At 37.5% G+C, this 13717-nt stretch overlaps 1 long non-coding RNA gene across 3 annotated transcripts in view; it reads right to left on the bottom strand.

Annotated features, from left to right (window-relative positions):
• The window catches only part of LOC105490787 (uncharacterized), a 91607-nt gene that overhangs the window by 19138 nt on the left and 58752 nt on the right, over window positions 1–13717 (bottom strand). Inside the window, exon 4 of one of the 3 annotated variants that reach the window (XR_011608334.1) lies at window positions 5275–5905. The exons of the other annotated variants lie outside the window; for them this stretch is intronic. This is a non-coding gene — a long non-coding RNA (uncharacterized lncRNA). Of the gene's footprint in view, window positions 1–5274; window positions 5906–13717 lie in introns of those variants that run through there. 3 annotated transcript variants of the gene reach the window in all.

Below are 13717 nucleotides of genomic sequence, written 5' to 3'. Positions count from 1 at the left end.
AAGATTGCTTCAGTAAATCTCCACTCCTTACCCCATTCTTCATACTACTTTTGTCATATTTATTGTATAGTTGAATAAGTAAAATAATGTAAAAATACAGTTTTTTAGTTATTGTTTTATGCAATTCATCACACAAGTTAAGAGAATATAAAAAACTATATTAATATATTTAAAAAGTATTTTATTCTATTAATTACCTTTACTAGTGTTGTCTTTTACTTAATAGACTCTAATTTTTCGAACAGATTTAGGTTCACAACAAAGTTTATCAGGAGATACAGACAGTCCCATATACCCTTCCGCCCCCACATATGCACAACCTTCCTCATTCTCAATATCCCCCAACGGAGGGGTACATTTGTAATGATTGAAAACTTACATTGACATGACACATCATTATCACAAGAGCCCACAGTTTACATTAGGGTTCACTGTTGGTGTTGTACATTGTATAGCTTTTGACAAATTTATAATGGCATGTACTGATTATTATAGTGTCCTTAAGAATCGTTTCATGGCCCTAAAATCCTTTCTGCTCTGCCTGTTCATCCCTCCCTACCTGTAACCCCAGGAAACCACTGATCTTCTCACTGATTCCATAATTTTGCCTTTTCTAGAATGTCGTAGTGGTTGGAATTATACAATATGAAGCCTTTCAGATTGGCTTCTTTCATTTAGTAATACGCATTTAAGTTTTCTTCATGTCTTTTCATGGTTTCAGAGCTCATCTTTTTTAGCAATGAATATTATTTCATTGTCTGGTTGTACCACAATTTGTGCATCTGTTCTCCTACTGAACGAAACTTTGGTTTGTTCCAAGTTTTGACAATAATGAATAAAGCTGCTATTAATATCTGTGTGCAAATTTCTGTGTGGACATAATTTTTCAACTTATTTGAGTAAATAACGAGAAGTAAAATGGCTGGATTATATGGTAAGAGTGTTGAGTTCTATAAATAAATGCTCGATTGTCTACAAAAGTGTTCTTACTAGCAATGGATCTGTTGCTCTACATCCTCACCAGGATTTGCTGTTGTCAGTGTTTGGAATTTTGCTATTTTAATAGGTGTCTTATTTTCTTTTAATTTACAATCTCCTAATGACATATGACGTTAAGCATCTTTTCACATGCATGTGTGCCATCTGTGTATCTGCTTTGGCGAGATGTCAGTTCAGTTCTTTAGCCCATTTTTAAAATCAGGTTGTTCATTTTCTCATTGTTAAATTTTAAGTCTTCTTTGTATATTTTGAATATATCTATCAGATATGTGTTTTGTGAATATTTTATCCTTCTCACTCTCTTGACAGTGTCTTTTACAGATAATATGTTTTTAATTTTAATGAAGTCCAGCTTATCAATTGTTTATTTCATGTATTGTGCATTGGTGTTGTATCTAAAAGCCATTGCTGTACCCAAGGTCATCTAGCTTTTCTTCTCCGTAACTTTCTAGGAGTTTTATTCTCTTGCATTTCACATTTAGGTCTATGATACATTTTCAGTCAATTTTTGTGAAAGGTGTAAGTTCTGTGTCTAAATTCTTTTTTTTTTTTTCATGGGCATGAGCGATCATGCCAGCACCATTTATTAAAAAGACTTTTCTCTGTTGTGTTGCCTTTCTTCTTTTTTTAAACATCAATTGACTATATATATATTTGTGTGGAACTCTTTCTCAGTTCCTTGTTCTGTTTCATTGATCTATGTGTCTGTCCTTTCACCAATACCACACTATCTTGATTACTGCAACTTTAGAGTATCTCTTGACATTGGATAGTGTTATTCAGCTTTGTTCTTCTCCTTCAATATTGTGCTGGCTCTTCTGGAGTTTTGTCTTTGCATATAAACTTTAGAATCAGTTTATTGTTCAATATATACCAAATTACATTTTAGATTTTTATTGAGATTATGTTGAATCTATGAATCAAGTTAGGAAGAACTTACATGTTGACAGTGTTGACTCTTCCTATTTACTACAGTCTGAATGTGTCCCCAAAAAGCATGTGTTGCAAGCCTAATCTCTAATGCAACAGTGTTAGGAGGTTGGGCCTAATGAGATGTGATTAGCCCCTGAGGGCTCTCCCCTCATTAATGAATTAATGCTGTTATCTCAAAGGTGAGTTCCTTAGAAAAAGTAGAGTTTGGGCTGGGCATGGTGGCTCACGCCTGTAATCCCAGCACTTTGGGAGGCCAAGGTGGGCGGATCACGAGGTCAGGAGATAGAGCCCATCTTGGCTAACACGGTGAAACCTCGTCTCTACTAAAAATACAAAAAAAATTAGCCTGGCATGGTGGCAGGTGCCTGTAGTACCAGCTACCTGGGAGGCTGAGGCAGAAGAATGACAGGAACCAGGGAGGCAGAGCTTGCAGTGAGCCAAGATCACGCCACTGCACTCCAGCCTGGGCGACAGAGCAAGACGCCATCTAAAAACAACAAAAAAAGAAAAAATAGAGCTTGGTTCTCTCTTGCTCTCTGGCCTTCTGCCATGGGATGATATAGCACGAAAACCCTCGTCAGATGCCAGCAACTTGATATTAGAGTTCCCAGCCTCCAGAACTGTGAGCCAATGAATTTCTGTCATTTGAAATTAGCCAGTTTCAGGTATTCTGTTATAGCAGCACAAACCAGACTAAGACAACAATGTACCCAATCTAAAAATTTTCCACGTCTTTATTTCAGGTTTTTTATTTCATATAGTTTGGAGATATCCTGAGTGAGAACTGTATTATAAAGGAAGAACAAGTACAAACCTATACTTGGTAGGTATTTATTACATTTTGACTAATGACAAAAAGATTGATTATTCTATTGGAAGTTATTTAATAAAAATCTTGATATAATATTTATGTAATTCTTTTTCCTTAAGAATACCTTCTTGTATGACACCTTAAACATATAAAACTCAGATGAACCTTGAGATAGAGATATAGAAAATAATTTTAATACATTGAAAACTCTTCTGAGTAATAAAATACCTAGGAATGCAGCTATCCTTGGAGGTGAAAGGTCTCTACAATGAAAATTACAAAACACTTCTCAAAGAAATCAGAGATAACACAAACAAATGGAAAATCATTCCATGCTCAGGAATCAGAAGAATCAATATCATTAAAATGGCATACCACTCAAATTAATTTACAGATTCAATGCTGTTTCTATCAAACTACCAAAGACATTCTTCACAGAACTAGAAAAAACTATTTTAAAATTCATATGGAACCAAAAAAAGAGCTCAAATAGCTCTGGCAATCCTACGCAAGAAGAACAAAGCTTAAAACATCACATTTCTCAACTTTAAACTATGCTACAAGGCTACGATAAACAAAACAGCATGGTATTGGTACAAAAGCAGCCACATAGACCAATGGAACAGAATAAGGAGCCCAGATACAAGGCCACACACCTGCGGTCATCTGATCTTCAACAAAACTGACAAAAACAAGCAATAAGGAAAGAACACCCTATTCAGTAAATGGTTCTGGGATAACTGGTTAGTGATATGCACAAAGTTGAAACTGGACTTCTTCCTTCTTCCTTCCACCATGTATAAAAATCAATGGAAGATGAATAAAAAACTTCAATCTAAAACCCCAAACTATACAAAGTCTGGAAGACAACCTAAGAAATATCATTCTGGACATAGGAACTGGCAAAGATTTCATGACAATGACACCAAAAGCATTTGGAACAAAAGCAAAAATTGGCAAATGTGATCTAATTAAAGTTGAGAGCTGCGCAGCAAAATATACTATTGACAGAGTAACCAGACAACCTACAGAATAGGAGAAGATGTTTGCAAACTATGCATCTAACAAGGGTCTAATATCCAGCATCTATAAAGAACTTTAACAAATTAACAACAACAACAAAAACAAACAATTCCATAAAAAATGGGCAAAATATATGAAGAGACACTTTTCAAAAGAATACATACATGTGGCCAACAAGCATATATAAAAAAGTTCAATATCACTGATCATTAGAGGAATGGAAATCAAAACCACAATGAGAAACCATCTCACAGCAGTCAGAATAACTATTATTAAAAAGTAAAAAAATAACAGATGCTGGTGAGGTTGTGGAGAGAACGGAATGCTTATACACTTGTTGGCAGGAGTGTAAATTAGTTCAACTGTTGTGGAAAGCAGTGTGGTGATTCCTCAAAGACCTAAAAACAGAACTACCATTCGAAGCAGTAATCCCATTACTGTATATATGGCCAAAAGAATATAAATCATTCTACCATAAATACCATGCATGTGTATGTTCATTGCAGCACTATTCACAATAGCAAAGACATGGAATCAAACTAAATACTCATCAATGGTAGAATGGATAAAGATAATGTAGTACATATACATCACTGATTACTATACAGCCATAAAAAAGAACAAGATCATGTCCTTTGCAGGAACATGAATGGAGCTGGAGACAATAATTCTTGACCAACTAACACAGGAACAGAAAACCAAATACCACATGTTCTCACTTACAAGTGGAAGCTAAATGATGAGAACACTGGACACAAAGTGGGGAACAACAGACACTGGGGCTTACTGGAAGGTGGCAGTTGGGAGGAGGGAAAGGATAACAAAAAATAATTGTTGAGTGCCAGGATCAGTACTTGAGTGATGAAATAATCTACACAACAAACCTTGGTGACATGAGTTTGCCTATATAACAAACCTGCACAAGTATCCCTGAATCTACAATAAAAGTTAAAAAATAAAATGAAACTAAACTAAGATAACACTCTTTTGAGTATCAGAGGCATGCTGGAATATGCCACAAATAATAAAAATATACATAGCACCTTAAATAGGTGAGTCAGATTACAATAAGTGAGCAATGTTTAATAGCTTGAGGATATGCAGGATAAGACTTTTCATGATAAATACATGCTTGCCTTCTTACCTAGTACCAAATGTTAGCTCATAGTCTTCATTAAACAGAAAAAAAAAAAAAAAGTCATTTGATAAAGATGTTGGTCAGGCGCGGTAGCTCATGCCTGTAATACCAGCACTTTGGGAGGCCAAGACAGGCGGATCACTCCAAGTCAGGAGTTCATGACTAGCCTAGCCAACATAGTGAAACACCATCTCTACTAAAAAACTACAAGAACTCGCTGGGCATGGTGGTACACACCTGTAACCCCAGCTACTCAGGAGGCTGTGGTAGGAGAATTGCTTGAACTCTGGAGGCAGAGGTTGCAGTGAGCCGAGGTCACACCACTGCACTCCAGCCTGGGCCACAGAGCAAGATTTTGTCTCAAAAAAAAAAAAAAAAAAAAAGAAGAAGGAAAAGAAGAAGAAGAAGATATTGCTTAGCTTATCAGAATTGTGCTACTCAATTTCCTAAAACTATTAGTGTTTTGAGTAATTAGAAGGAATTATTGTAGAAATTTCTTGAGCCTTGTATAGCTTCTCTTTCATGTTACTATATTTAAGTAAATGTTTAAACTACTGTGAAGTTATTAAGATGTAATTTCTTATAAATTTGCTTTTTCAAATATTTGTTGTTTTTTTAATGATAACATTCACAAATTTTTTGAGGATGACTTAAAATATGGCATTATTTACTGATTATTCTAATAGTAGCCTGCACTCATGATTCTGTGATAATTCCTTGTCACAAACTTGTTTTACATTTTTTGTATTTAAATTTTTTTAATTTTGTATTTTTTTTTCTATTTTTTTTCAGAATGAAAAGCACTTGAAGAAGAAAAAAGGAAACCTGAATAACAGATGTTTTTGCATTATTTCAAAGACCCATCTGGAATGAAAGGTCTTGGCAAAAGATAGCTTCTGTATGTTGACTTCATTCTTCTCTCTTTGCAACTGGCTTCTGTTACTAGTCCACATGGCAGAAGTCAAGGCCACCCAGAGCTTCAAACATGGTGAGGATCCAGCCTATGATAAAGAAATTGAATCTGTCTTTTAGTCACAGTTCTAAAGTCTTGGGGATGCTCTGGGATTAGGTCCTCTAAAGAGAAGAACCCTCTGTTTCAGTTTATAAAGAACCATCATAGGTGCTGTGAGTCACCCATGTGATCATGTGGATTTGCAGAAGGGTCAGTAGAAGGACTGGGGAACGGGAGCAGGAAAGTCCTCCAATTTGTGAATTGCAAACTTCACAACTTTAATAGTAATGGAAACATGTCTGTTTAATGAAAATCATTATTTATTATCAAATCCAAATATTAATGTGCACTAAAAGATTGTTCTCAAAACAGGATACTTCCAATTTCACATTTCATCAAAGTTAACATGAATTTTAATTTTATTAAGGTACATATACGGCATTGCCTCTGAAATCTGTAAGAAACTATTAGATTCAGTGACCCAGAAAACACACACACACACACGCATATATACACATACACACACTAAGACACCCTAAGAGATGCTTTCTTGTGTGTACATAAATATATACACAAATATATATAAATGTAACTATACATATATGTGTGTATATAGTTATATATGCATAACTATATATATGTAACTGTTCTTAATATATATATACACACACACGTGCACACACACACATTCTTATATATATGAATGTGGGATGGGGGGAAAGATCGTCAGGTAGTGGCAAACAATAACATAGCCAGAATTGGCCTGGATTTGGCAAGCAGGGCTAGAGGTCTGCGTTTTCTAAAGTCTCAGCATGCATCCTCACAACACTTCCCGTCATTCATTTCAGCGTTCAGCAGCAGCCCCCCATGAAGTAAGTCTGGCATTATATCTTAAAGAGCTTTGTACAAGGATGCCTTGCTCAATTGTGAGCAATCTTTTTGAAGTGCACACCATGCTTTCAACAAGAAAATACACCTGGAGTGTTTATAGAAACAGCTCTTATCCACTGTGTTAGAAAGTGGATTTTTGCTAGACCTTTGCCATAAAGCAAAATGGGCCTAATCAAATAGCACCTGAGCAGGGTGCAGCATCTGCATTCATGTATCTCAGCCAATGGCATTTCTAAGCCGAAGAGTTAAAAGCATTTCCTGGACGTAGGAGCAATCACAGATGGGTGAAATTTTCAGCATTAGCACCAGTTTATTTTGTCCTCTTGGGCTCTGAAATCCTACTGAATCTGCTACTAATCTCTTTTCTTTTTTTTTTTACACTCAGTGAAGTAGGGAGGTAGGGTGAGTAATTTGAAGATAACAAAACATATCAGAGAAGAGAATTTTCCCTTAAATAACACTGGCCATTTTTGCTAAAGTCAATATTCTACATGTACTATCATGTATAACTTTTAATTTTTTAACTGGACCAAATATTTTTTTGTATTAGAATTTAAATTAATTCTTACTTTAATGTAGAATTAAGAAGAAAATTGTGACATGTCAAATCCTTTTCAAATTTTATTAAAAATCTATTAAATAGGCCAGGCGTGGCTGATGCCTGCAATCCCAACATTTTGGGAGGCCAAGGTGGGTGGATCACCTGAGGTCTGGAGTTGGAGACCAGCCTGACCAACATGGTGAAACCCCATCTCTACTAAAAATACAAATTTAACTGGGCGTGGTGGTGCATGCTTGTAATCCCATCCACTTGGGAGGCTGAGGCAGGAGAATCGCTTGAACCCAGGTGGCAGAGGTTGCAGTGAGCTGATATCATGCCATTGCACTCTACCCTGGGCAACAAGAGTGAGATTCCATCTCAAAAAAAAAAAAAAAAAAAAAGAAAAAAAAATCTATTAAATAAGAGACAATGCAAAAAAAATTTGTTGGTATATGGAATATAGGACTACTATATGTGGAAATAAATTCATTAATCACAAGCCCAGCTATTCAGAAGCCAAGGCGGGTGGATTACCTGAAGTCAGGAGTTGGAGACCAGCCTGACCCACCTGGTGAAACCCTGTCACTACTAAAAATACAAATTCAACTGGGCATGGTGGTGCTTGCTTGTAATCCCAGCTACTTGGGAGACTCAGGCAGGAGAATCACTTGAACCCAGGTGGTGGAGTTTGCAGTGAGCTGAGATCATGCCATTGCACTCTACCCTGGGCAACAAGAGTGAGACTCCATTTCAAAAAAAAAAAGAAAGAAAAGGAAAGAATATATTAAATAAGAGACAATGCAAAAAAAGTGTTGGTATATGGAATATAGGCCTGTTAGATGTGGAAATAAATTCATAAATCACAATATCTATAGAATCACAGAATCCCCAACCTTAATCCTTCTGACCTTCTGCCATACATTTTTGAACTCTGTCTTCCAAGCAAGCTATTCCTTTGGAAGATTCTCTTTAAAAGGCATTTCCATTACTAAATTCCTGAGGCACCAGCGGAACACATCTTTCATTGCATAGCTTGTGTAATTTCTATCCCAAGCTAAACACTTTTTCTTATGACACCCAAAGTAAAGATAAGTAACAGCTTGTTCCCGTATCTGTAGTTAAGCTTTTTGAAGCTAAGGGGACTCTAGTTGAACTTCAATTTCTATTATTTTGTTCTTGTGGGCCATATATTCCATTCTTATACAGCCCTGATTTTATTTCTTTCAAATATTTTTGAGGACCTCAAACGGAAACAATTGTAAAAAGTGGTTGGCTACAGTTAAATTGGTCAATGTCTTGAGTACATTAGGACTTTGAAGATGTTGGAATATCTGGGTTGATTCCAGATTAATTACAAAATTGAATAACAAAATGTATACAGAGAAGTGTGATTCATTAAGTAAGCTACAATATTCTCTAGAACTTTTGGCCACACTCTGCGACTTTCCATTTTCAGAGGCTGGTTGGAGGTGATTATTAGGGAAGGAGAGTAATCTAGAGTGTCTTCCAAACTATGCAAAGTATGATGATGAGCTTAGGAACACAGGTTCTCGAGTTCCACAGCCTGACTCAAATTCTAGCTCTAAAACAATCCACTTTGAGAACGTGAGCAAGTTCTAAGGCCTCAGTTTCCTTACCTCTGAAGTGGAGATATCAATAGTACTGATCTGCTATCTTGTATTGAAGATACAATGAAATAATATGGAGAGATCGCAGTGTCAGACACATAATGCATGATAAATTCTTGTTCACTATTGTAATTATTCTGAAAGGCCCATTAGTATTTCCCACACTGGCCCGTACAAAGCTATTTCGAGATAGGGCGAAATCAACGCATCATCACACTGAAACCCCCGGTCACAATCAGATGAAGCTTCCTCTAATATGACTTTAAATTGTCAAAGGATGCCCTGAAAAACACGAAGAGTTTGTTTCCACCACACGAATTCAGGGAGCTTCTCATATTCTACGCCCAGATAAATGACTGTGTCTGGAACAGACAAAGAAAGATAACAGGGAGATAAACTCCTAGACTGCTCTTTCCAGGCTCAAAGAAAAAAAAAAAAGCAAGCTTATACAGCAAGATTAATAACTTTCTGCTTTTGAAAAGAGACTCAGTCCTGAAAGACAGATTCTACTAAAATAATTAAGATTACTTGTCTAAAGTTTCTTAATTCCAGCAGTAACTTAAAAAGCAATCTGATCTTTTTTCCTCTATCTTTCCATAATCTTCTGCATTTTTCTTTGACCAAAAGGCCTTGGATCTTCTCATGGGGATGACCTTTTCCTAAGCCTAGGACATAGTCATTAATCTCTACCTATGTCAGATTCAACTGACTTTATCAAGGAATCTGCCACATAGAAAGTTTTCTTATTAAGGGTGGTCATGGAGGCCTAGGGCATGGGGTTCCTTGGGGATGGTCATGTGAGTTTGTTTGACTTTTGTCTCCTCCTTGGTGCAATGTGGGTTGACATTGGAGTGTAGACATTTTCAGGCTGTGTGACCGATTTGCATTCTGTATGTGTGTGCAAGTCCTGGCCATCTTGGATTCCTAGAGCTGAATGAAAGGATCGCCTGCCTGTTTTCACCCTCAGAGGTGAAATGCATTTTATCTTTCGATCACGATATTTCAGTTCACTGAAGCCGAGCCACCTGCAGAGAGGAAAACCAGCTCTGCTGAGTCCTTCTTTAAACCCCAGCACATCCACGGTGGTGTCTCCCTGTTAAAATAAGCATTTCTTATCAGTCAGCATCTGTTTCCTTTTTTTCCTCCGGGCCTGTTTACCACATTTTTCATTGAGAGACTTCCCCGTGAAGTATAATTCACTTCGATTTTCCTCATTCATAAGGTTTTTTACATCTCCCAGCTGCAACGATTTTAAGCAGATTTCTGAGGACTTATAATTGAACGTGACTCATTTGTCTAAAGCAGAGCTCCAGTGCACAGGCTGAGGCAGTCAGAGCTCTTTCGAAATGTGGTAAATTTACACCATGTGCATTTTTTGGTATAAGTATGTGATTCATTGGTGAGGAGGCTTGTCAATAAAGCCTTCTCCACATCTACTGTGAAATGAAGTGGGTAGTTTTAATACGCAAGTTTCTGGAAAAGGCTCGTTCCCTTTCCCCCAGAAGTTGCCAGCGTGAGGAAGATAATCTAGACAAAGTAAACTCATCGGTTTCGTACAACACAAAATCAAATCACTATTGCCAGGCGTTCCCATGGCAACTGCCTTCCTAAGCAAACTTCTCTACAAAATATACAGCTGTTATTTTATCTCATTACTAAGTTCCCTTGACGAAACTACACTACACTAACCACTCGCATACATGTTGTTAAAGGGGATAAAGCTCCCCTGGGCCCACATGACTGATCTTTTAAAGGATAACTTAACAGTTCAAGCCTCCATCTTTGGCACTGTGTGATTTCTTTTCTCTTCTTTGCCTTGTGCCATGTTAGAAAAAATTCACACTCGTCCTTAATACACTGTTAGTTGTGTGAGTAGAAATTTTTATATTTTCTATTATATACCTGCAGACAATTCTGTAACAACCAAATTTCCATCAAATAAAATGATAAAATTAACTTTTCTAATATTTCATATCCCCACAGTAAATACATTCTCTGTCATTGCTTCCGCTAATTATTTTTAGCATAACCATGACCAGACTCATCTCTGGATGTCAGTCATTCTGTGCTAGTTTAAGACAGAGTGGGTTCTGCATATCTCTAGACAGGAACCAGTAAGAAAATTGAACTCATTTTATCCAATTGTCAAGAGCTGGGGAGAGACTACTTTGCCTATTCTATGCCCCACTCGAACATATTTCAGGACCAGTGCAAGCCGTAAGCCAGAAGAAAAATAGGTCAAAGCCCTAAAGAAAAGTCAGGTTCCCATGAAATATTCAGTGAGACTCCGTCCTCTCAGTAGTGTGGGGAGTGAGGATGGAAGGGGTGGCACGTTCTGTGTCGTTGGTCGAGGAGGAGGGGAGAACCAATGGCAGTAATGTCCCCTGGAAGGATAAAGTCTGGCTTAGTTTCACTGTCAGATGGCTACATGTTTCCATTGCTTTATTTTAAAAGAATATTTTTTTCAGTTCAATTTCACTGTATTTGACAAGAAAACTAGTTGTTGGTGATACTTCAGATTATGCTGTAGCTTTCAAAAAGATTCGTTTTTGACAATGTTATATAGTATTATCTTTGCAAATGAGAATCAAAAATAGCTGATTCTTTCAGTTTCCTGTAGAAGTAAAATGCAAGGAAAATCCTGGCTATAATGCATCACCTCCTGTCAAGAGACAACCACCAGTTTCAGCAGACACACATTAACTAGAAATAGGCAGGAGAGGGACAGAGGATGTGCTGTTTTCTCACAGTAGGATGTAGCTTAATTCACAGGGCATCTTCATTCATAAATTAAGTGGAACCCTATTAACTGGTTTTGCTTGAAAACCCAGCAAGAAATTTTCCCATTGATTTATTATTAGCTGTGTCATAGTCTCATAGGTGGATGAAGACGGCATAGTTTATATGGAAGACAAACCTACCTTCAAAATCACATTCACCTCAGTGTTTTATTTTTTTCACGTTCTTGTTATTTACACACACACACACACACACACACACACACACACACAGAGCCCATATTCCCTATGACTTGTATCAGTTAGAAAGTTACTTGTTATGCTGCAATAAAAACAATGACAACAAAAAACCCACCACGTTCTTAGTGGATTAAAACAATGACGGTTACTTTATTTTTTCCTTCTTACACGGATTCTGCAGCCTGTCCAGATGATAAACATTTATTTAGGATAAAATTTGAGTCTCATCTCTGACTCAGTCTTTTTTCTCTGCCCTCAGCAGAAAAATTGATGGTCACATAGGCTCGCATCTAAACCTTTCGGGATCGCTCAACTCAGTTAACTTCTCTCTATTCCCTGCCTCTGTCACCACTTCAGGCCAGCATCATATGTCAAATAGATTACTGCACCTTCCAGGGATGACAACGCCTGCTTCTAATCTTGCTGCAACTCTCCTGCAATCTCTTCTCCAAGGACAGTCCTAGGGAATTTACTTAAGTCAGCTCCTTGTTGTCCTCAGGGTAATGTCTGTAATACTTTACTTACAAGTTCTGCTCTTATCTGAGCCCTACTCATTCTTCCAGTTTCGTTTCACTTATTTTCATCCCATTACGCCAGACACAACATGATTTTCTATTTGTCCAAAGTATTTTGCTCACTTCCCAACCTAGGCTCCCCTAAAGATTATTCTTTCTATCTGAGATATCATTTGCTGCTCATTTCTATGAATTCTAATATTTTAGATCTCATCTTCTGTATCAGTTCTTCCATCATTTCTTCCAGAAATCCTGTACTAACACTGTAACCACTAATCCTTATTATAACATTTACTTACAAGATAGTGTTACCAGAAAGAAGTCCCCATCCAGATTCCAAGAAAGGGTTCTTGGACCTCCCACAAGAAAGAATTTGGGGTGAGTCAATAGAGTAAAGTAAAAACAAGTTTATTAAGAGAGAAAAGGAATAAAGAATGGCTGCTCCAGAGACAGAACAGCAGCATGGTCTCCTCAACTGCTTATACTTATTCTTACTTCTTGATTATGTGTTAAACAATGGGTGGATTATTCATGAGTTTTCTGGGAAAAAGCTGGGCAGTTCCTGGAACGGATGGTACTTCTCTTTTTTAGGCCATATACTGTAACTCCCTGAAGTTGCCATGGCATTTGTAAACAGTCATGGTGCCGGGGGGAATGTCGTTTAGCATGCTACTGTATTATAATTAGCACATAGTGAGCAGTGAGAACGGTCAGAGCTTACTCTGGTCACCATCTTTGTTTTGGCCGGTGTCTTTACTGCAACCTGTTTTATCAGCAAGGTCTTTGCGACCTGTATCTTGTGCCGACCTCCTACCTTGTGCTGAGACTTAGAATGCCTGACCTTCTGGGAATGCAGTCCAATAGGTCTCGGCTTTATTTCATCCAGTCCCTATTCAAGATGGAGTCACTCTGGTTCAAACGCTTCTGACAATTGTACCATAGGTGTCATTCACAAAGGTCGGGAAAGAGTAGGGACTCTGTCTTGTTTACTATCATATCCTTGTTTACTATCATATCCTTGTGGAGGTCACAAGGCCTTGGACTCAGTAGATGCTGTGTAAGTAAGCATCTTTTAATTGATTTTAAAAGAATGGGACACTCAACCTTCACTCAGATAAAGAAACTGTTTTACGTTTATGAAACAGCTTCTCTTGGTGAATGCTGTAGTCTGAATGTTTATGCCCACTCCCCATAATTTATGTGTCATAATGCTGTCACAAGGGGAGACCCCTCATAAATGGGACTTGTGCCCTTGTCAAAAGGCCCCAGAGATCTCCCTCATCCATTCCACCATGTGAGGGCACAGTA

The sequence above is a fragment of the Macaca nemestrina genome, chromosome 9 (genome assembly GCF_043159975.1).
Source record: "Macaca nemestrina isolate mMacNem1 chromosome 9, mMacNem.hap1, whole genome shotgun sequence".
NCBI classification, from domain to species: domain Eukaryota; kingdom Metazoa; phylum Chordata; class Mammalia; order Primates; family Cercopithecidae; genus Macaca; species Macaca nemestrina.
The sequence above is the reverse complement of the archived record's forward strand: the minus strand, read 5'-3'. Positions and strand labels throughout refer to the sequence as shown.